Below are 22,344 nucleotides of genomic sequence, written 5' to 3' on the forward strand. Positions count from 1 at the left end.
CAATGTAAAAAACAACAATCAAAAGATAATAGAAATTGCATGGGTGAGAAGTCTCATGGAAATCTCACAAGATCTTATCGTACGAGAACTCGTACCATTCCCATTTATTAGTAATGTGCATTATGGTCTTTTTTTTTTTTTGTATATTGAATGTTTCGATTTTGATTATATTGTCGTTAGTGCTGTTGGTTTATTTTAGCCATGCTCCTATTGGCTGGGAGACAACTGATAGATATTAGCCTTTTGGCTATAATTACGTGCATTTATATTTTATTTCTAAAATGTTTATTGAACGATGTTTCAATAATAAATAAATGAAATGCGCGCTTTGTTCAGGGGGTGCTGTTGTGTATGTATGATTGTTCTGTATGACTTCTTTTTCACCCGTGAAGCCCTTTGAGACTGCAGTGATTCAGGGCTATACAAATAAATTTGACTTGACTACTAACTACAAACTAACAATATAAGTTAACTCACAGATTAGCCATCAGCGTTATCGGGTAAAGATTTCCAGAAGATTTCTGTCAGGACACATTTAAAACTGATGAGTAAACAGTGCTTTTGGAGAGGATTATAGACTACACCAAATAGGCTTGGAGGCACAATCCAGAGCATAAATATTTATGTTAAACCTCGTTAATTTAACAGCGTGTGTGCGACGCAAACAGGAAGTGGTCGGAAGTGAATCGACTGAAGCAATCTTTGGTTGCAATCATGGATCCGCAGGGTTTGCATGCTTAATTGAGGTCTGTTATTGGGTGCGGACTGGCTCTGACACAAGGAGGCTACAAGACAGCTAGCGGTGTTTAGCATGCAAGATGTGTGAGAGAGAGAAAACAGTCTCTGCAGGGCAGTGCAGACATCATTGTGAATGCGCCAGACTGCGACACTTGCACTCGATTCACGTACGCTTGGAACATAACAGCCTGTGGATGTACAGCTGGAAAAATGTTTTTTTTTTTTTTTTTTTAACTTCAGTTGTTTTACAAACTGGTGTGACTGCACAACCAAGTCCCAACCGCTGTCTTAGAACCAACCATCCTAGGGATCAGTGGTTCTCAAACGGGGGCAAAAGTACTAGAATATCATAGGTGTCAAACTCCAGCCTCGGAGGGCCAGTATCCTGCATAATTTCAAACATTCTCTTTCAAACACACATCTGATTAGTTAGTTAATAAATCAGTCCAGTTTTGTTGAACAAAACCTGACTGATTTATTAATCAATTAATCAAACGACAGACTCATTATGTCACCAACCGAATGATAAACTGAAAAGCCAACCGATTGACTAACCAATAGCCTGTCTGTTGGACAACTGAGGTGTCTTTGAGCAAGGCACCCCACACCCCACTCCAATTCCTAAGGATTCTGGTTTTCCTTTTTATCAAGTGTAAAAACAATGTAAAATAGATTTCTTTTTTCTCATTCATGGTAATGGTAAACAAAACAAAACAATCAATCAACAAACAAAAAAACAAATCTAAAATGAAACTAAATAGCAACATCAGAATCACAGCACTTCTGCCGAGAGTCATCAGCAAATGCTCAGTTATTTGGCCAAGCATTGTATTGAATATTAATTAAATGGATGTAATTGTAAACAATTTACAGGGCTTCATTTGTTTTAGACACGTGCAATCCAGCCATTGAAAGCTTAAAAATGGAAGTTCCTTACAAAAAATGTCTAGCTAGCCAAAAATGCTACAAATGTGCAGAGTTCCATGAATCTTTTGATCTACTAATGCTACTCAACACAACTTCAAGGCATTCTTGGCCCACCGCCTGCATCTCGTCAGTTGAAAAATGGTTGAAAGGCACACTTGAGCTATTTTGTCTCTCTTTTAACGGCCACGGTGAACTGAGGCATGACATCTGCAGCCATGAGTGACAGTAGAGTGAATGCTGGCCGTCCCAGCATACGTCTTACGTATGTCAAGCCCTTTCAGTACGATTTATGTTCCAAGTTGGCTTCCTTAATCGCGTGACAAGATATATGTGGCAAGGACTCTATTTACTGCTTGGTTGGATTGACACATTTTTTTTTCTCAAGTGACCAAATATCAATATGTCTCATAGCAGTGCATTTTGTGTAAATCAACTCTTAGTGGTATACAAAGTAGTAGTCATGTTATTTGTAACTCATACAGACTGAACCTTGCAAGGTGTAATATTTTGTCAGTCAGACTTTCTACTGCATTATTAAGTAGGGATTGACGAGTAGCAATACCAGTTGTCCGCTGCGGGACTAAAAACAGCCTTATTTCAAGGTACTGGCACTCATGACGCCAGTCAGTACCAATATCAGCCGCTTGCTTGTGGCCATTTTATGACTGGGAAAAAGAAATTAAAAGGCCAAAAACGTGATTCTCTACGTTTTTTTCAATGCTGTAATGATGTGTAATATTTTTTTTCAGCCAAGTATTCTCTAACTAGCACAAAGCATTTTGGGAAGAAACAAAAGAACTTCAGTGCTGTGCCGTCTATGTCTGATTTATTAAACTTTGGAAATACTGTACATTGGTGGTGGTACCTCTTGGCGTACTTTATTTAAAAACTCTAGAATGTAGATCATGTAACATTGTTTGTTTTATTCTTGGCTCATCTGACCCCAAAATTGCATCTGCATTAAAGAAAATTAACTGATGGATGATCTCGCGTATCTGTAAAAACCTGCTCCACAAAAGGGGATACAGCGTTTTGCGAAGTCAATAAGAAACAATTTATCATTTTCTTCATGTTCCAATTCATTTGCTCTTAATGTTAAATGAAAAATGTACTGTTCCTTTAACGACATTGAAAAAACACTTCCAGAATCTTTGTAAAAATCGAAACTTGACTTAAGTTTTAATTTGGGGTCATGTCAAATGCTGCCTGTGTGATGTCATTGCTAGAGTGCTAACGACAGACTAGCAACGCTAACGTATTTGTACGTTACAAACGTGTTTTTAGGTGAATATGTTCAATGTTAGCTTTAGCTAATGTCAATTGTATGTTTGTTAATTCTACGGTGTAAATTGTTGGTGGGACGTGTGGATGAAACGAGTTAAGATGAAATGTGGAAGATCACAGTAAACATCAACGGAAAAAAAGTATTGTCTCGTTTGTGGGAAAGTCTGCATATTAATATATTATAAAAATGCATTACAAACTTCAACAAATACAGACATGACGGGTTGTGATAATGCATTACAATACATTACAGTCATGAAGGTGGGGTCTTGTATCTCATGATACTGTGTGCCAACAACGTCGCCATTCGCATCTTGAATTTTCTTTTGTTACCGGAGACAAAATTTTTCCGCCGTGGAATTCTGTAAGCTGAATTTTTCAACATAACATAACAAGAGGCGTACGTAATTAGATGTACCATTGTATATGGAGAGGTATAGATTTACATACTGTATAGGTCTGTCATTGCCCACCCGGAAATCTTATAAGACCTGAAAAAAGGTCGAATCAACCACCTCTATAAATCACAGTCATCAAGCAATTAGGACTATTCTGGAAACTTGCGAGTTAAAAAAATTCAGACGGCATTTTCTTTTAATTATTCAGCCCTCCAACTAGCGCCAAGAATGATGCCCATACAATTTGTATTGCCGGCGTGAAATAAATGAGCCTTTCACACCACATCCTAAAGCTGTCTCCACCACTTATCATTAACCTGCTGTACTCTGAGATGAGGCACAAAGCGCTAAGCAGCCTTTTCCATGCGCTGTGTGCGGGCGCCGGACGCCTTAATCAAATCGACGCAGGCGTGTCGGCTCCTAAGCTCCCCCGAACTCTTCACAGCCTTCAGTCATTCGGCAGCCACAGCTTTGTAGGGATTACAGCTGTTGCCATCACTCCCCAAACCCCACGACCTTGTTACTTGTCATCTGGAAGTATTACAAGTGGAGGGGACCCAAAGGTCTCCAGGAGAAATCAGCCATTAAGTACTATATGATTTATCTTTAACCCCTTCAAGAGCTTCCCTAATTTCTGATTCAAAGTTCCTACATTCTTGGTCAACCTAAAAATGTGCAAAAGAAAAGTTAGTTGAAAACTGTAGGTAGTTTTTGAGTCTGATTTCCAAGTGTAGTTTTCCATGTTAAGCTTCTGATACTCGTTGTGGTTATGATGAATTTTTGATTGCGCCCCTACTTTTCACCTTCTGTGTCATGTCTGTTTCATGGTCCCACTCTGCTCCCCTCATGGATTCATATGTTGCCAGTGGCAGTTTGTTTCTGAGCCTAAAACCATGAGAAAATGAACACGAATCTCAAAGTTGAGATTAATGAAAATGACCGTTTTGCAGAAAATATAAGTCTTGTATATGAGTGAGCATGGCCATCCATCTACTTTATAAAGGTTGATTGAAAAGTAACACCCTATTTTAAAATACTAATAATGTGGGTGTGGGCCAACAGTATGGGACTACTTGGTGAAATTTTTAATTTTAGCTTTTTGCGCTGTTTTTTGTTTGTTTGTTGTACATGGAGAAACCTGACTTAGTTATTTTTCTATGAAGCTTTGAACTCCAAAGCTCCAGGAACCCCCATTTTGATAAAATGCAAAACAAACTTTTGCAACATAATATTCAGTTTTATTCTGTACTCCACGCGTCAAAACTGTGCTTTTTTTAAATACAAAATAGCATGATAGCTAACCTACCATGACACATGCAAATATTTAAATTTACCTTGCACACTTGCACATTATTGTTGGTATCAGTATATTGCCTACCGAATTACAGTTCAGACATGTGCTCATCTGTTTGTTTGTTGTTTATACCTTGTTTTTTGTCCTAACTTGGTGCTAATTTTTATAACATTCATGTGGACAACAATGTAGGAATTTCACTGTACAAAAAAACCTGTTTCTCCACTGTGCACATGACAATGAACACTTTGACTTTGAGAAAAGAACAAACACTGCCAATCACTGCCTTCGACATCACCTTGGTGGGTCCTTGTGGCGATTGCCTTTTCCCGCTCCCCTGTAATTTATTTGCATTTTCACCAATTGGTCACCTCCGATTGCTCCGTCCGTCTGTCCATTGTAAACGCTTACCATGCCTATCCAAGCTGTCTTTGGGCAATAAGTTGAGTAATCCTGAACTGGTTGCCAGTACACTTGGGAACCATAAACCGACACGATCCGGTTTTACAGGTGAGCGATACAGGTGTATCATAGCTTACTAACCAATCGACAGTACAAAGCCACAATTCCTTAGATGAATTGATTGTAGATAGGCTATTGCGAGAATATGATTCGGGTACCCGAGGCTTTACAGTTTTCCTCTCTAATATATCACGAGCGCTGACGAACAACTTTCGCGCATGCTCTGTATCCTTCTCTTCACAGCTAAACATAGTAGCGATGACGTGCTAAAACAATGGATTGACAACACAAGCATCGACGCCAGCGCCAGCGCCAGCGCCAGTTTGCCCGGCTGAAGTGGTGATTCACAGCGACAGATTTTCAATGCAAGTTTGGAGCGTGTTTGGAATTTTCAACAAAGATGGACAACTCGATGAAAGTCCTGCCATGTATAAGTACACAGAGAAGAGTATGGTCAGTTAAAGATTTAATTATTTTCTTTTTTCTAGAGTTGCTGCATATACTTTTTAGTTTGTAAGATGTTTACATTGAAAAGTTGCACTTAAATTATTTACCTCATGTGTTCAAAACACCAGGAAATATTGAGACTGAATTATTGTACTTTGTTATCGTTGTCTGTCTCTGGAATTTTATTTTCTTATCGATACCATCAAACAATATGATGGTCATTCAGCAAGTCTTTTTTTTTTTCTTTTTTTAATTACGTTCACATCTCCAAAATAAACATTGATATGGAATTTTGTTGTTTATTTTTGGTTGTGAAAATGCAGGCTTTTATCTGTTTAAAATAATGGAAGAACAAACACAACAAAGGTTTAGTAAAGTATCGTTTTCACACTGTATAAAACCGTATCATTCTTAAACTGTATCGAATCGTATCGAATCGCTCTGCCTTAAAAATATATCATTCTTGAATCGATTTGTAACCTCTGTATCTAGATACTTATCGAATCGGCTTCGTGCCATAGATTCCCAACCCTAGTTGCCAGCCAATTAGGCTACCATGTCATTGGCGCAATATCCAACATGAATAAAACAGTTTCAAGTAACACTCACATGAGTGTAATGTGTTTTTGGCTTGGCATGGTATGAAACACAATTCCATAACTTGAAAATATTAGCAAGGTAGTGCACAGTAAACCCACTGTAATCAACAGCTCAAAACATGAAATACCGTATGGAGCCTCACTTTGCTGAATGTGACTTTGCTGAATGTTACTATCTCGTAGTGCAACAAAACTTGTCATTGTTTGTCCTGAAAATACAGGGACCAATGAGCGAAGATTCATCGCAGCGCCACAATAGACCTATGTCTTGTTTGCACAGATGGTCATCATCATAAATGAGTTCAACAACTTTGTTTCATACTACATTATTGAAATTCCGGGGCATTTACAGTTATTGTTCTCGGCAGCGTTCCAACATAGACAAATCACCCGTAAACCCCACCAGCGCTTTGCTAGCCAAAACCAAGATCTGACCTGACTTGAATGTGCCTTCTAATTAAAGTTTATCAGAAGGTCACACAGATTCATGAGTGAGGTTGGGTTATCATCGGGAAAATGTAACCAGGTGCCATTGAGTAATTTACACCTAACTTCAATCTGGTCGTGATGTAGACACCACTCGATAAAGAGATTCTTTAGTCCAAACTTGATGTCACTTCAAATTAACTGTTGTCCAAATATATATTAAAATAAACCACTAATGTAAAATAAATCATCAAACATTACTCATGTAAACTATCTTCAGATATACAGTACCTTTTTCACTTACAATACAATACCGATGTTGCAACCTAGAGTACTATCAGATAACAGCGAGCAGATATCAGTAGGAATTATACAATTTATTTATTTATTTATTTTTAGAACGGAATGTCAGAAGTGACTTTCAGTGTTACTTTTCAAAGAAAGAATGCTTAACTATAGGGGTAATAATTTCTTTTTAAATTTCATTTGATATCTGGTGATATGTGATTTACTTTTTAAAACTATTGGAAGCGCGTTTTTGGCTTAAAAGTTCAACTTCTTTGAATTTTATATCGAATTTCAAGGTACTTCTGTGTCATTGCTTAAAAGGATCCAGTCATCTTTCAGTCTTATATAGCAGAATTTCTCTACAGTAATAATAATATCAGTCGTAGTAGTGGTAGAAGTTTTTGCATTGGAAGAGTTATCAGAACGGATAATGACTCAAAGAGGTCATATTTGGCTTTGACATTTAAAAAGCAATTTGAAAAAAACAAAAAAGAAAAAACGTCAAAGAACCAGCTTCTATGGGCCCATTTCTGATATACATACATTTGATATTCCCTCTCAGGTTTACTGTTTTGGGCCCATCCGACACACATCAATCGCTCACGTATTCTGCTCGCGTAAAAAGGCCAAAGTGAGTGCAATTGCCAGTCTGTGCCATAATTAACTAACGAGGCCAAAAGAGCATGAGCCACCCTCTTACTATGACCTGGAGGTGGGCCCTGCATTGCAACACCCTTATAATCACAGCGGATCCTCCAAATGACGCCAGGAATACTAATGGCGGTGAATCCAATATCTAGAGCTCGCTTCATCTTCTCTGGAGGCATTTCATGATTCCTTTAAGCAATTGAAGAGAACATATTTAAGACTTTTTTTTTTTTTAATTCAAAAAAATTCCCAGGTTTCAGACACATATTTTTCAAAATGTCCATGCTATTAAAAATTATAGTCAATTATAATAATAATAATATGCCCCCCTAATGTATTGAACGAATTTCTCCAAGTACAAGTCGATCTCATGTATGTCGACCTCACCCCTATTTTATTTCAATTTTGGTGAATTCTACAAAAACACGAGTATAAGTGTACCACTGACTTTAGTGGTTACATATTTCATGGCTGTCCAATTAAAACACCTGGTGTGTGTAATTAAAATGATGAAATTACTACTACAAATTCTGAAACTAATGTTACAAAAATTAAATGATTTGAAGTTTCAATGATTTATTTTTTTTGACACAGTTGAATATGAATTTGTCTAACAGCCCTAAAAGTTATCAGCACTATCTGACACGCCAAATACAGTAGCTCCTTCCATTTAAATCCCCGACTTCCTCTCCTTCCTGCTTGTCATTTGCGCAAACTTCCTTGCTCTTCTCCCAAGGGTAAGGTCCATCTTGGGACCCATTCAATTTGCTTGAAATGGAAGTTTCCAGTAATGCTTTGTTAGAGCCTTACTTATACATACGACAATAATTCTCTAAAAATTACAATCTTTACCCAAGTGACGACCGTGGCAAGATCAGAGCGTGGATCGGTTGCTCTTCGCTGTGTTTCTACATTAACGCATGCCTTGCCACAGCGCTCGCATTTTGTCTTTAATGGATAAGTCAAGCAGTATTTTCCTTTTCATAATGGGTCAAGGTCTGCCAGAAAATGTATCCATGCAGTCTCGTTAACAACAAAGAGGCAATAAGGTGGCGCTTGATGAAAGTGCATGCAAAAACTGATGCATACTATCTCGAAATAGAGGTGTATATAATCATTTTAAGCCTTGTAAATGACATGATATTACTTATTTTGCATTGAAATTACTGTTATGCAAATGTAACCCTGGTTAAGACGGACCTTCCAAAGTAAAAGTCTATTAATAAAATAGTCATAAATTACTTCCTGGTAAACACAAAATAGATTAGCATGACTGAAAAGTGTGTTAAAAGATTAAAACATTCCAAATATAATTTGGTATTATTATTTTTATGGTCAATTTAAATGATTAAATGACCCTTAATTTTTATTTTGAACGTCGCGTAGCAGGATGGGCACGTGACCATGATTGCGCACTTGATTTTTTTTTTTTTTTTTTCCGTTCTGGCTGTTGGAGAAGTCGCGGTTGTATTTATATCACAGCGAGAAGTTTTGAGAAAACACAGAGAAAAAAAAGTCAATGGAACTCTTTTGTTAATTCTTTTTGCCACGACAAAAGATTTTTGTCCGGTTCACAACTTGTCTTCCACGTCTTTAAATCGGTTCAAACCCACTGAACGATATAGTCTTGACGGTGGACTTCCAAGTTGTGCGATTCAAGATGGCGAGCTACCCTTGAGCTCCGCGGATCGTGCCTCGTGCGGGAGCAACAGAACTTGGACACAACTGAACATTGCCACGAACCTGGTAGGATTGATCCATTTTTCCCTTCACCACTGTGGATTACAGTTATAAGGATCGAACATTCAGGACGTCCAGAAGAACTATAAATCGGGATTTAATCTTGGAACCTCAGACAACGAGCATTTGACGTTACGCATTCGCGAATTGTTGGACTTGAACGTTGTCACTTGTATTCCCATGGAAATGCTGTGAAGTATTATTCTTTTGTAAAACAACAATAATACTAAATGGTTGAAATTAGAGTGTACTCAAAACAGATTAAAGACATAAAATTCGAATTAATAATATAACAACCCGGGTTGAGAAAGAAGTCAATTTAAACTAAATAAGTTAAAATAGACAAGGTAGATAACCAAAATCAACAGAAGAGGGAAATAGTCTTGTATTTTCTCACTCTCATGTTGAATTCTATGTTTATCTGTGTGTATGTTGCTGTATGTTAATTGTGTGTTTTCTTTTCAACTAAAATAAGCCGGCTGTTAAACTTATTTTCCCTGGTCCGTGATCATTTATTTGGTTTTTATTTAATCACTTCTCTAGTAGACGAACTTAGCACTAGTCCAATCATTAGAAATTACTGTAAGCACTTGGAAAGTGTTACAGAAGTGGCGAGCTAGCCAGGAGAAGTGATTGGACCAAATAACTTTCCGTGACCCAGGTTTAAAAAATAGGCCCAGCCACAAAAGAAAAATGGACATAGTTGATAAAGAAGATGTAAAAATTCCAAATTCGGTTATAGTTACTGGCATAACTGACACCGAAGTTGATGAAGAGTTAACAGACTTTCTGAATAGATATGGCCGAATTGCAAGAACATTTAAAATTGATGAACCTCATTCTCCTTACCACAAAAATGCCATTGTGGAGTATGAGCGTGAATCTGCCGTGACAGCTCTTGAATCATTACTGCCTTACACACTTGAGTGCTCGAACAAAGTAACCTATGAGATCCGAACTCTGTCAGCAGAGTATATTTCAGCTGTTACAAATAGTGCCACCCACAGTCTGTTCAGTGAACTGCAGAAAATTTCCAAAGTAAGTGGCAAGTCATTTGAAGCTATTTTGCAAGAGCATCTTTCTCAATGTTCCCAATCTGTTGCAAGCAACCCAGAAACATCTGAAAATTTGAGTTCTATCTCTGAAAGACAAAGTGAACCGACTACAACTGCTGATCGACCGGTAGAACAAAAATTAAATGACCCATCACAAGATGATGTTCCATCCAATATACCAACAAGCTTTATAACTCATCCCGAGGTGCAAAAGGTTGTTGTTGAACACATAGTCCGAAGTGAAGCTCCTGTGTTGCAGATGAGTACTTCTTTCCGACTCCGACAGTTTTCTGGAAAAATACCTTGTCCTAGTCATGAGGTTGATTTTGATACATGGCGTCACAGTGTTGAACTCATACTTCAAGATCCTGATCTATCAGATTTACACCGTTCAAGGAAGATTTTGGACAGTCTTGTGTCACCTGCTGCAAATGTCGTGAAACCTCTTGGGCCTAATGCCTTACCATCATCCTACCTTGAACTCTTGAACTCAGCCTTTGGAATAGTAGAGGATGGTGATGAACTTTTTGCCAGATTCCTTAACACACTTCAAGACCCAGGTGAAAAGCCCTCACACTATCTTCATCGGTTGCAAACAGTTCTTTCCAAAGCCCTGAATAGAGGTGGTGTAGAACCTAGTGAAGCTGATCGTCACCTTTTGCGTCAGTTCTGTCGCGGATGTTGGGATAATACCCTATTGGCAGATCTTCAGCTGGAAAAAATGAAAGATAAACCACCTACGTTCACCAATCTCCTGCTACAGTTGAGAATAGAAGAAGACAAACAAACAGCAAAAGAAAGTCGAATGAAAAAACATTTTGCTGCTACCAGACCAAAATTAGCATCTCAAACTATTGCAACTGATGATAATGTCTCTGATTCTCTCAAACAAACTGATCTTGCTGAATTGCAAACTCAAATAACTGAGCTACAAGGTCAACTTGCAAGATTTAAACCTAAGAAAAGACAACCAACGGCAATTCCTCAAGACGACATTATCACAGAACTAAGAGCTCAGATCACACAACTCCAGAGCCATATCACTCAGCTAAAGCCACAAAGCTATAAGAAAGGATCCAGTCAAATTGCCAAGAGCAAGACCAAAGCTGAACCCAAAGAACCTGAACCAGCCACCTTGTCAACTCAAGCTGCAATTAAAAGACCCAAGCCTTGGTATTGTTTTCAATGTGGAGAAGATGGTCACATCATATCTTCATGCTCAAATGAACCTAATCCATCTTTAGTTGCTGACAAGAGAAAACAATTGAAAGACAAGCAGTCACTTTGGGATAAGAAAAACAAAACCCAATCTTTAAACTAAAACTAGCACTCATGGAGGGACAAATGAGTGCTGAAATTGAGACTAGTCCCACCGAACGTTCACAAAAACCCAAGAAGAGGTTCTTGACTAGCCGATTCACTACTGAGAAGATACCTAAAGGATTGATTGGAGCAAAGTACACTGCTCAGGTTAAAATCAATGAAACCACATGCAATTGTCTTCTCGATACTGGTTCGCAAGTGACCACAGTGTCTCAGTCCTTCTATGAAAAATATCTCCCACACCTGGAAATCCATCCAATTCAAGATCTGTTGGAAGTCGAAGCCGCAAATGGTGGAAATGTTCCATATTCAGGCTACATTGGTGTTGATATTACCTTTCCAAAGGATTGTTTTGGGACTGAACTCACTGTGTCTTCCCTTGCATTAATTGTTCCAGATACACGCTCTAGTGTCCAATCCTCTCTTTTGATTGGCACTAACACGCTTGACCCTCTTTTTGAAGGTCTTCTTTTGACTGACACAGATTTAAGTGTTCTTCCACATGGATACAGAGTGGTGCTAAGCGTGTTACAACAAAGACAAAAAATGGAAGACAACGGCAGTCTTGGGCTTGTCACTCTGTCTGGAAAAGAGCCTGAAATTCTTCCTGCAGGCCAAAGTCGAGTCTTGGAAGGCAATGTACATGTAAACCTTGAAGCGCCAGGGAAGTGGATAGTGGTCGAGTCTCCCTCCACATCCTCCTTGCCCGGTGGTGTTATGGTCACCAATTGTTTACTAAGTCTTCCTGAAAAGCGCTCACAAAAGCTTGCAGTGGTCTTGAGAAATGAAAGTGAACATGACATATGCATTCCTGCAAAAAGTGTCATTGCAGAAATGTACCCTGTGCACGGGATAGTGCAACCCAATCAACTATCTAACTTGAAAGCCACTAACCTGAATCCAAACTTTTCAAATTCTCCAGTTCCTGCCGAGTGGAAGGAGCGGATTACAGAAAAGTTGAGTTCTATGCCTGAAGTGTTTGCACTACATGACACAGATTTTGGATGCACCAGCAAAGTTAAGCACCAAATAAAATTAAGTGATGAAAGTCCTTTCAAACACAGACCTCGTCCAATAAGACCGCAAGATCTTGATGCTGTACGCCAGCACTTGAAAGAGCTGAGTGAAGCAGGAATAATACGTGAGTCTGAATCACCATTTTCCTCGCCAATAGTTGTGGTAAGGAAGAAGAATGGAGATGTAAGACTTTGTGTTGATTACCGAAAGCTGAATTTGAACACAATCAAGGATGCCTACGCACTTCCCAAGTTGGAGGAAGCCTTTTCGACTCTCACAGGATCTAAGTGGTTCTCAGTCCTTGATCTCAAGAGCGGATACTATCAAATTGAAGTTGAAGAGACAGATAAGCACAAAACAGCTTTCACTTGCCCACTGGGATTCTATGAATTCAACAGAATGCCTCAGGGTGTTACGAATGCTCCCAGTACATTTCAACGATTGATGGAGAAATGTATGGGTGACCTCAACCTACGAGAAGTCCTCGTTTTTCTAGATGACCTCATCATATTTTCAGACACGCTTGAAGAACATGAGGCTCGTCTTTTCCATGTGCTCAATCGTCTCAAAGAATATGGTCTGAAGTTATCACTTGAAAAATGTATGTTCTTCCAGACTTCTGTGAAGTATTTGGGCCATATTGTTTCCCAACGCGGTGTTGAGACGGACCCTGAAAAGGTTGCATCTTTAAGAACATGGCCAACTCCCAAGAATTTGAAAGAGCTCCGTTCCTTTTTGGGATTTGCCGGTTATTACCGACGGTTTATAAAAGACTTTTCTAAAATTGTTAAACCTCTTACCAATCTTACTGCTGGATATCCACCGCTGAGGAAGAGCAATGAGTCCAAGTCCAAGGATCTGCAGTATTATCAGCCGAAGTCCCCCTTTGGCGAAAGATGGACAGAAAGTTGCCAGCAAGCGTTTGAAACCATAATAAACAAACTGACTTCTGCCCCAGTTTTGGGATTTGCCAACCCCAAGTTGCCCTATGTACTACATACAGATGCCAGTACGACCGGGCTGGGGGCAGCCCTTTATCAAGAACAGGATGGAGAAATGCGAGTAATTGCATACGCGAGCAGAGGACTATCAAGGAGTGAAAGCCGTTACCCTGCTCACAAACTTGAATTTCTTGCTCTCAAATGGGCTGTAACCGAAAAATTCTGCGATTACTTGTATGGCAGTCCTTTTACTGTAGTAACTGACAGTAATCCTCTAACTTATATTTTGACCACCGCTAAGTTAGATGCAACAAGTTATCGCTGGTTATCTGCCCTTTCATCCTTCGATTTCCATCTTCGATACCGAGCAGGAAAACAGAATGCTGATGCAGATGGTTTATCCCGTCGTCCTCACCCCGAACCAGTCAACGATAGTGTTTCAATAAAAGAGCAAGAGAGAATTCATCAATTTGTACAACATCATCTACCTGGTTCAGACCCTTTCACTGACATTCCTCCTCAGACAGTCAGAGCAATCTGTGAAAAACATCTGGTCTTCCAGTCTTTTGACTCCAACTGCGATGTTCTCACCTGCCCACTTGTAATGTCTTTGTCTATGTCTGCTGATGCTATTCCTGATGAGTTTGGTCAGCGTGATGCCCTTTCTGTCATCCCAAGCATGTCAGAAGAGGATTTAAGACAGAGTCAAAGAAATGACCCTTCAATAAATGAAATCATACACCAACTCGAAACAGGTGAAACCTGTTCTCCTACAGTACGGAATGAACTTCCCCAACTTTCCATGTATCTACGTGAGCTAAACAAGCTTGAGCTGCAGAATGGTATTCTGTACCGGAAGAGGAACCTAGGTGAAACTCAGTATCAACTCATTCTTCCTGAAAGCCTGAGACCTATGGTATTGAGAAGTCTACATGATGACATGGGCCATCTTGGTTTTGACCGTACTCTTGATCTGGCCAGAACCAGATTCTTCTGGCCAAAAATGGCTTCAGACATAGAGAAAAAAATCAAAGGTTGTCACAGGTGTGTTTGTCGAAAAACACTGCCAGAAAAAGCTGCACCCCTGGTAAACATACAGGTTACCAGACCTCTCGAATTGGTGTGCATTGACTTTTTGTCCATTGAACCAGACCGCAGTGCCACAAAGAATGTCCTTGTAATCACAGACTTTTTCACCAAGTATGCTGTTGGGATCCCTACACCAAACCAAAAGGCTCGAACTGTAGCCAAGGCTCTGTGGGAAAATTTTATCATCCACTATGGTTTTCCAGAGAAACTACACAGTGACCAAGGGACGGACTTTGAATCAAAAACTATTAAAGAACTCTGTGACCTAGCTGGAATACAGAAAGTTAGAACTTCACCCTATCATCCCAGAGGAAACCCTGTGGAAAGATTCAATAGGACGTTACTAAACATGCTGGGTACCCTGAAAGATGAAGACAAGAGTCATTGGCGTGACTTTGTAAAGCCACTTGTCCATGCCTATAACTGTACCAAACATGACAGTACAGGGTTTACTCCTTATGAGCTAATGTTTGGTAGACAGCCTCGACTACCAATAGACCTTGCCTTTAATCTTCCTTTGAACCAGCAACTGCGACAATCACATTCACAGTATGTCAAAGCTCTCAAATCTCACCTGCAAGAGAGTTACCAACTGGCTATCAAAAGTGCAACTAAAGCCGCTGAACGCAATAAAACCAGATATGACAAAAACATAACTGAATCTGTCTTAAATATTGGTGACCGTGTGCTTGTGAAGAACGTCCGACTTCGGGGTAAACACAAGCTGGCTGATAGATGGGAGTCTGTTGTCCATGTGGTGATGAGTCAAAAGGATAACCTGCCTGTGTATGTAGTAAGTCCAGAGCATCAGAATGGTCCTACGAGAACTCTTCACAGAGACCTTTTGTTACCATGTGGATTTTTGCCAACTGCTCCTATGACTCCTCCTGCAATACCAGAGAAGCTCAGTCGACCAAGCACACGGCGACGCCCAATGCCTGATTGTGACTATCCTGAATTTGACCATAATTCTGAGGAAGAGGACAACTACCCCCTGTATCACCCTTCGGGTCCTCCACGGGAGATTTTTAGGTCGCTTGAGGAATACAAGGTAGTGCTTCCCAGGACACATCCTAACAATTCTGATGAAAGTTCTGAATCAGGTGTTCCTGATATATCAAACAACTTACACGAAACTGACAAATCACCTGAAATTGATAGATTGCCTGAAATGAAAAAGTCTTCAGAACTAGAGAATGTACTGACACTTGAAGCCGAAAGAGAACCTAATACTAAGTCGAAGGAAATGGACAATGACCCAAATTCAAAGACTGATAAAGAGACAAACCGAACTGAAGAAGATGGCACAAAAGCTTTGAAAGATAATGATGAAGAAACTAATTCTGAAACAAACCAAGTTGTCAGAAGATCTTCAAGAGAAAGAGCGAAACCCAAACAATTGACCTATCCCCAATTAGGGAATCCACTTATTAGTATAGTTCAATCTTTGTTCCAGAGCTTAAGTGAAGCTGTTACTGGTTCTATTGAAACTCACGAAATAAAAGTCATTTAACCTGTGCATTCCTGTGCATTATGCAAAAGGGACTTGCATAGATTTAAGTGGGGAGGGTGTAACCCTGGTTAAGACGGACCTTCCAAAGTAAAAGTCTATTAATAAAATAGTCATAAATTACTTCCTGGTAAACACAAAATAGATTAGCATGACTGAAAAGTGTGTTAAAAGATTAAAACATTCCAAATATAATTTGGTATTATTATTTTTATGGTCAATTTAAATGATTAAATGACCCTTAATTTTTATTTTGAACGTCGCGTAGCAGGATGGGCACGTGACCATGATTGCGCACTTGATTTTTTTTTTTTTTTTTTCCGTTCTGGCTGTTGGAGAAGTCGCGGTTGTATTTATATCACAGCGAGAAGTTTTGAGAAAACACAGAGAAAAAAAAGTCAATGGAACTCTTTTGTTAATTCTTTTTGCCACGACAAAAGATTTTTGTCCGGTTCACAACTTGTCTTCCACGTCTTTAAATCGGTTCAAACCCACTGAACGATATAGTCTTGACGGTGGACTTCCAAGTTGTGCGATTCAAGATGGCGAGCTACCCTTGAGCTCCGCGGATCGTGCCTCGTGCGGGAGCAACAGAACTTGGACACAACTGAACATTGCCACGAACCTGGTAGGATTGATCCATTTTTCCCTTCACCACTGTGGATTACAGTTATAAGGATCGAACATTCAGGACGTCCAGAAGAACTATAAATCGGGATTTAATCTTGGAACCTCAGACAACGAGCATTTGACGTTACGCATTCGCGAATTGTTGGACTTGAACGTTGTCACTTGTATTCCCATGGAAATGCTGTGAAGTATTATTCTTTTGTAAAACAACAATAATACTAAATGGTTGAAATTAGAGTGTACTCAAAACAGATTAAAGACATAAAATTCGAATTAATAATATAACAACCCGGGTTGAGAAAGAAGTCAATTTAAACTAAATAAGTTAAAATAGACAAGGTAGATAACCAAAATCAACAGAAGAGGGAAATAGTCTTGTATTTTCTCACTCTCATGTTGAATTCTATGTTTATCTGTGTGTATGTTGCTGTATGTTAATTGTGTGTTTTCTTTTCAACTAAAATAAGCCGGCTGTTAAACTTATTTTCCCTGGTCCGTGATCATTTATTTGGTTTTTATTTAATCACTTCTCTAGTAGACGAACTTAGCACTAGTCCAATCATTAGAAATTACTGTAAGCACTTGGAAAGTGTTACACAAACAAATAAATCAACCCCCCAATACGAGGGTTGAAAATGAGTATAACAACTTGAGTTTTACACAGAGAAATAAGGTACATCTTTGTAACAAATTTTTGGTACCTATGAAACCATTGTTTAGGCAAAATAATTGAAATCAGGCAACTTTCAACGTAACAGAGAATACAGTCACCGCAATTAAACCACAGTAGGGTCCTGATAAAAAGTGTTGATAGCACCGAATGTATATCAGCACTTTTACCCTGTTTACAGCCCTGCCAACATTTGAAACTGTTCTACCTTTTGTGACTGCCATTGATCCCTGGGCTACCAGTAGATGCACTAAAGCTAAAGACCAGCTACATACACACCAGGAACACAAAGTCCCCCACTGATACAATATCTTTACTCTTGACTATTATAACACCCTCAATGAGTCTATGTTTTTTCACCCTGCCAGCTCCCAAGAACATTTGTCCTTTTATAGCCACCAGACTTTTGTAAGCAACAACTGCAGCTATAGTGTCTATCGCAATCGCTTTCTCTCTAAAGTGTGAGCTGTTATGTCGAACCACTAATGTCAGAGATGCGTATAGGACTGTTTGCAGGTTGCAACTAAGATACTTGTGACATCTGCCGGGGTGGTACATTATACATCCATTCCTGACTTAGGCTTGTTCCCTGGGCCAGTCACCTGTCAATTGTGGGAACACACACAGGCAGACCAGCTTCATAGAATGGAGTAAACACAGTTTTGAGCAGTCAGAGGAGGTACTGGAGGCTAGATCCTGAAATATCTTTACCCCAAGCAGAAAAGCCAATTAAAACTTGGAAAGTAAATCTTGTTCACTAATCAATCAAATAAAGTCTAATATGTCTAGACACTAATATGCTATACCGTTACAAATATAATTCGAGAAGGGATTTAGCAATCGCCAGAGGCTGCCCATCAAAGTTCAGAAAGTAAACCTTGCCACAGACTGGCTTAAAGGGCAAATGTACCCAGGATGGTCCATTTTTCATTACAAAAAAAAAAGTTACGTATTTTTTTAATGACCTTTTGTATTTTATTTTTATTAGCCTGCATTTTTAAAAGTTTCAATTTTAATGAATCAATTGTTAAATAACTAACGACTTTCAAAATAGAAATGCGCAATGAGCAATATCATTCCATGATGCATGGGAAGTAGTGGTGGGTCGTGCCTTTTAACCCTTCCATGACATCATACCTATTCCTACCTAAATACACATGCCTACCTAAATACACATGCCCCATAATACCAGCAATATGACACCAGAGCTTGAGAATCTACACGTCTACATTATATCACCCTTAATAAAGGACACTCAAGCAACATTTAATTTCCAGAGCATTTGAAATCTAATATTTTTTTGTATTTTTGAGATTTAATTTTGTTTCTGTTGGAATTATTGTAAATATAGTGCTTATACATTTGCTCCTATCAATATAACTGCTTGCACTCTAGAAATGCTTTGCTGTGAGAAGGTTCAATATAACTGCTTGCAATGAAGAAATGCTTTGCTGTGAGACGCAACAAGTTTGGCCGTGCTGAAACCGCAGACATACGTCACTTCACTTGTGAGTGAAAATATGCATAATGTCTTGCTCCATGAAATGTTGTGCCATACATGTACTAATCTTACACCAACACATGCACACACATTGACGAACAAATACACTGGGTTCCGGCCGTGCTTCTCCCCCCAGCTGCTCATTTGCTCTTTTAGGGCTGGAACCTTCAAGTAATCTAAGGACCTCTGAACCAAACAAAAAGAAACAAAATTTCTCAATCTTCTAGATCAGGGGTGTCCAAACTTTTTTCAGAGGGCCAATTTTTTTCCTTTTTTCTTTGTAAATGGCATACTTTTTGTCACATTTTCATTTTTAAGTTTAAAACAGGGGGGGGGGCTTTTGGACATGATTATGTTATAAGTGCAACCAGACATACATTATGAGACAATGATCTGCCTGTCAAGCCATTGTATCCTCATCAAGACCATACTTTGTCAGGAAGTCAGCCAATCCTTCAAAACAAACTAACCATGTCTGTAAGAGTCCAACCTGTCAGTTCAGGGCTCTAAAAAAACAACAATCAAGTGACTACTGATGCTATTTTTTTCTTGATTGACGTTCTTTTTTTTTTGTTTGTTTCTAGTGCACGTCATTCCTTCCTTTTCACACCAGCCCTTCCCCCTTTAACATCCGGATCATGTCCTCTATTACGTTCTCCTTTATTTTAATATAAGCCACGTGTAGGCAAGAACGGTTTCCAGTTAGTCAAGCCGAGCGCTCATCGATGCCACTCAGCAATATTTACAAATGTTGGAACTCGCACGTCATAAGACACCTCGTCAATTTCAGTGATAATTTATGACTTTTAAATGCATCTTATTGTCATGAAAATACAGTAGCTTTTTTGTACACACGTACATATTTTATTCTGTGATTATCAGTATTTGTGGGCCACATATTATTGAATTGATAACAGAGGCTGTTTTGTGGTGAAAATATGAACACAGGGCGCAATTCGCTCAGGGGCCAGACTTTGGACATGCCTGTTCTAGATTAGAACTGTATGTGAGAAACCAAACCAGGAAACATCACAATGCTTTCCTGCTGCCTTCAATTTTGTTCAATGGAATCACATTAACTATTTTGATTAAAAAAAAAAACATTGACAAAGACACCAAAGAAGTTTAATGATGTATATCTTCTTCAAACAAATCATTTGGAAAGAGATCTATATCCCAAGTACAAGATAAACATCAGCTGAAGTTATCTAAAGTGGTATGGAATATGGATGAATTGATCTTTGATGATTCCCTCACTTATGGACTAAAAGAGTCAGACAGATCTGGATAGTTGAAAATGACCAACTGAGTTTTTATTTTTTTGGCAGTGAGCTGTTTGAAATTCGCTGAGGTGATGAATCAGTCAATGCCTTCCCTTCCGCCTCCCTCCTTACCCTGTGGGCAGCTGGGATATTCCCCCGACTCATAAGTCAAGTGGTTATCGCCCGCCTCTTCTTCCACATGGCACTTTCAGACACAAGTCTGGTATGCTTTTGCGCACAGGTGGACAGGCACTCAACAAATGTGGATTCAATTTCAGTCGGCAATCTTCAAGAGCAGATATGGTCGACACAATGAACCCAATCTGAGAGTCTGCGGAATGGTTCTTTCTTTAAGGCCATCACCTTCTTTCCATCAAAGAGTTCTAAAACTGAAAATCTGCATCACAATCAAATGCTGGAAAGAGACCGATGAGGCTGTTGTCAAACACATTGATGTGGTTTGGCCTTTTCTTGAATGCTCTTTGCTGGATGACTAATTTTTAATTTTGGAATATTTGATGCATTAGCTTACACTACATCAAGGAATACTTTTAATAGAACCAGAAAAACTGAAAATAAGAAATTCTTATACCAGTTATCTTGAATGTCTGTATTGTGAAATAATGGGCAAACTGTCGGGAATAATTAGTTGTTTTATATATTCTGTACTGTTCTTTTTTTTTTCTTGTGGGTTTTAAATGAATTGTGCATCTCTTTGGTCAAGGCTGTAATTTTTATATGCTCTAAATACAGTACAGCAAGACTAGACTTGATTTGGATCATTAGCTCGTCGACCAAAATGCATACATTAACCGACTAAGGCAGAGGTCCCTAAACGCCGGTCTGCGGCCTAGTACTGGTCCGTGGATCAACTGGCACCGGGCTTTAACAGTTCATTCGTGTTTTGTTTGGCTTGATCTTTGTTTTTGATGCCCCCTCTGGCCACTGTTAATATTACATTTTGTAGTGAGGAAGGATTATTAACATTATGCCTAACGTTTTGTATTGAAATGAATAGCATTTTTAATGCATTTATGTGACTGATTTAAACAATGTAATTTGTTTACATTTTTGTACATTTTTAGGGGGCAATCTCAAAAGTATTTTGGAGACTCAAGCAAGCCATTGTTTGTTGTCAAACGTGAGCTGAATAGATATTCAAATCCCCCACCCCGATCCACAGTAAAAATATCAAGCGTTGAACAGTTAGTGGTGATAAAAAGGTTGGGGTCTCCTGGACTTAGGTGAGGCATAGATACTATCCTTAGTGATTGGGTCAAATCATAACTTATCACTACTATTGGCAAAAAAAAAAAAAATCCAGGTACAACCCTTATATAATATTACTCCACCTTATGTGTAGAAATTCCAAGCTTTAGTTATGAGCCTGTGCTTGCTTGAATGATGCTTGGTTTGTGTGTGTGAGACTTTTGTATCAATTACGCTTCAAAAATGTGTTTATATCTTAACAATCTCTGTCATTATGTTTTTAAATAAATTGTGCAGCACTTTGGTCAAGGCAGCAGCTTTCATATGGGCTCCACAACAGGTTTACACTGCATTTAGATCATGAACTGATTAACTGATTAAATGCTAAACATGTTATACTACAAAGGTAAGGCCGAGTTGCCATTTTAACTATTTTTCAAAATAAATTTGAGTAAGACCTCATTGTTACGTAAGTAATGTTACCTACCTCATCTTAAGAAATTAGAGTTCTGAGCCTGTGCTTGGTTGATGATTTGCTTTGTGTGTGTGAGATATTTGTCTTAATTCCACTTTAAAAATGTGTGTTTCTTTACATTCTCTGCTATCATGTATTTATTTTATTGTACTGTTATATTTTACAGTAAAATGGTATATCCCTTTCTTAAAAATGTAACCAAAAATGGTAGTCCAGTTGGGGGGTGCCACAACAGATAATCCAAATGTATTTTCCTTGTGAGGTTTATTTAATATAGAAATAAAATGAGACTAATCAATATGGACACTCTCACTTCTCATTTGTGACTTCTTGAACAACTCAAACAAAGTGGGTTTGCCTCCTAACATAAGGAAGGATGTGACGAAAGCAGTGGGTGCTCAGCTGACATGG

The 22,344-nt window shown here is 38.8% G+C and overlaps 1 protein-coding gene across 6 annotated transcripts in view; it reads right to left on the reverse strand.

Moving 5' to 3' along the window:
* ncam1a (neural cell adhesion molecule 1a) overlaps positions 1-22,344 on the reverse strand; it is a 312,988-nt gene that overhangs the window by 93,960 nt on the left and 196,684 nt on the right. The gene's annotated exons all lie outside the window — the stretch shown is intronic.

This window comes from Hippichthys cyanospilos, chromosome 18 (assembly GCF_059441005.1).
Source record: "Hippichthys cyanospilos isolate Australia breed blue-spotted pipefish chromosome 18, RoL_Hcya_1.0, whole genome shotgun sequence".
Lineage (NCBI taxonomy): Eukaryota > Metazoa > Chordata > Actinopteri > Syngnathiformes > Syngnathidae > Hippichthys > Hippichthys cyanospilos.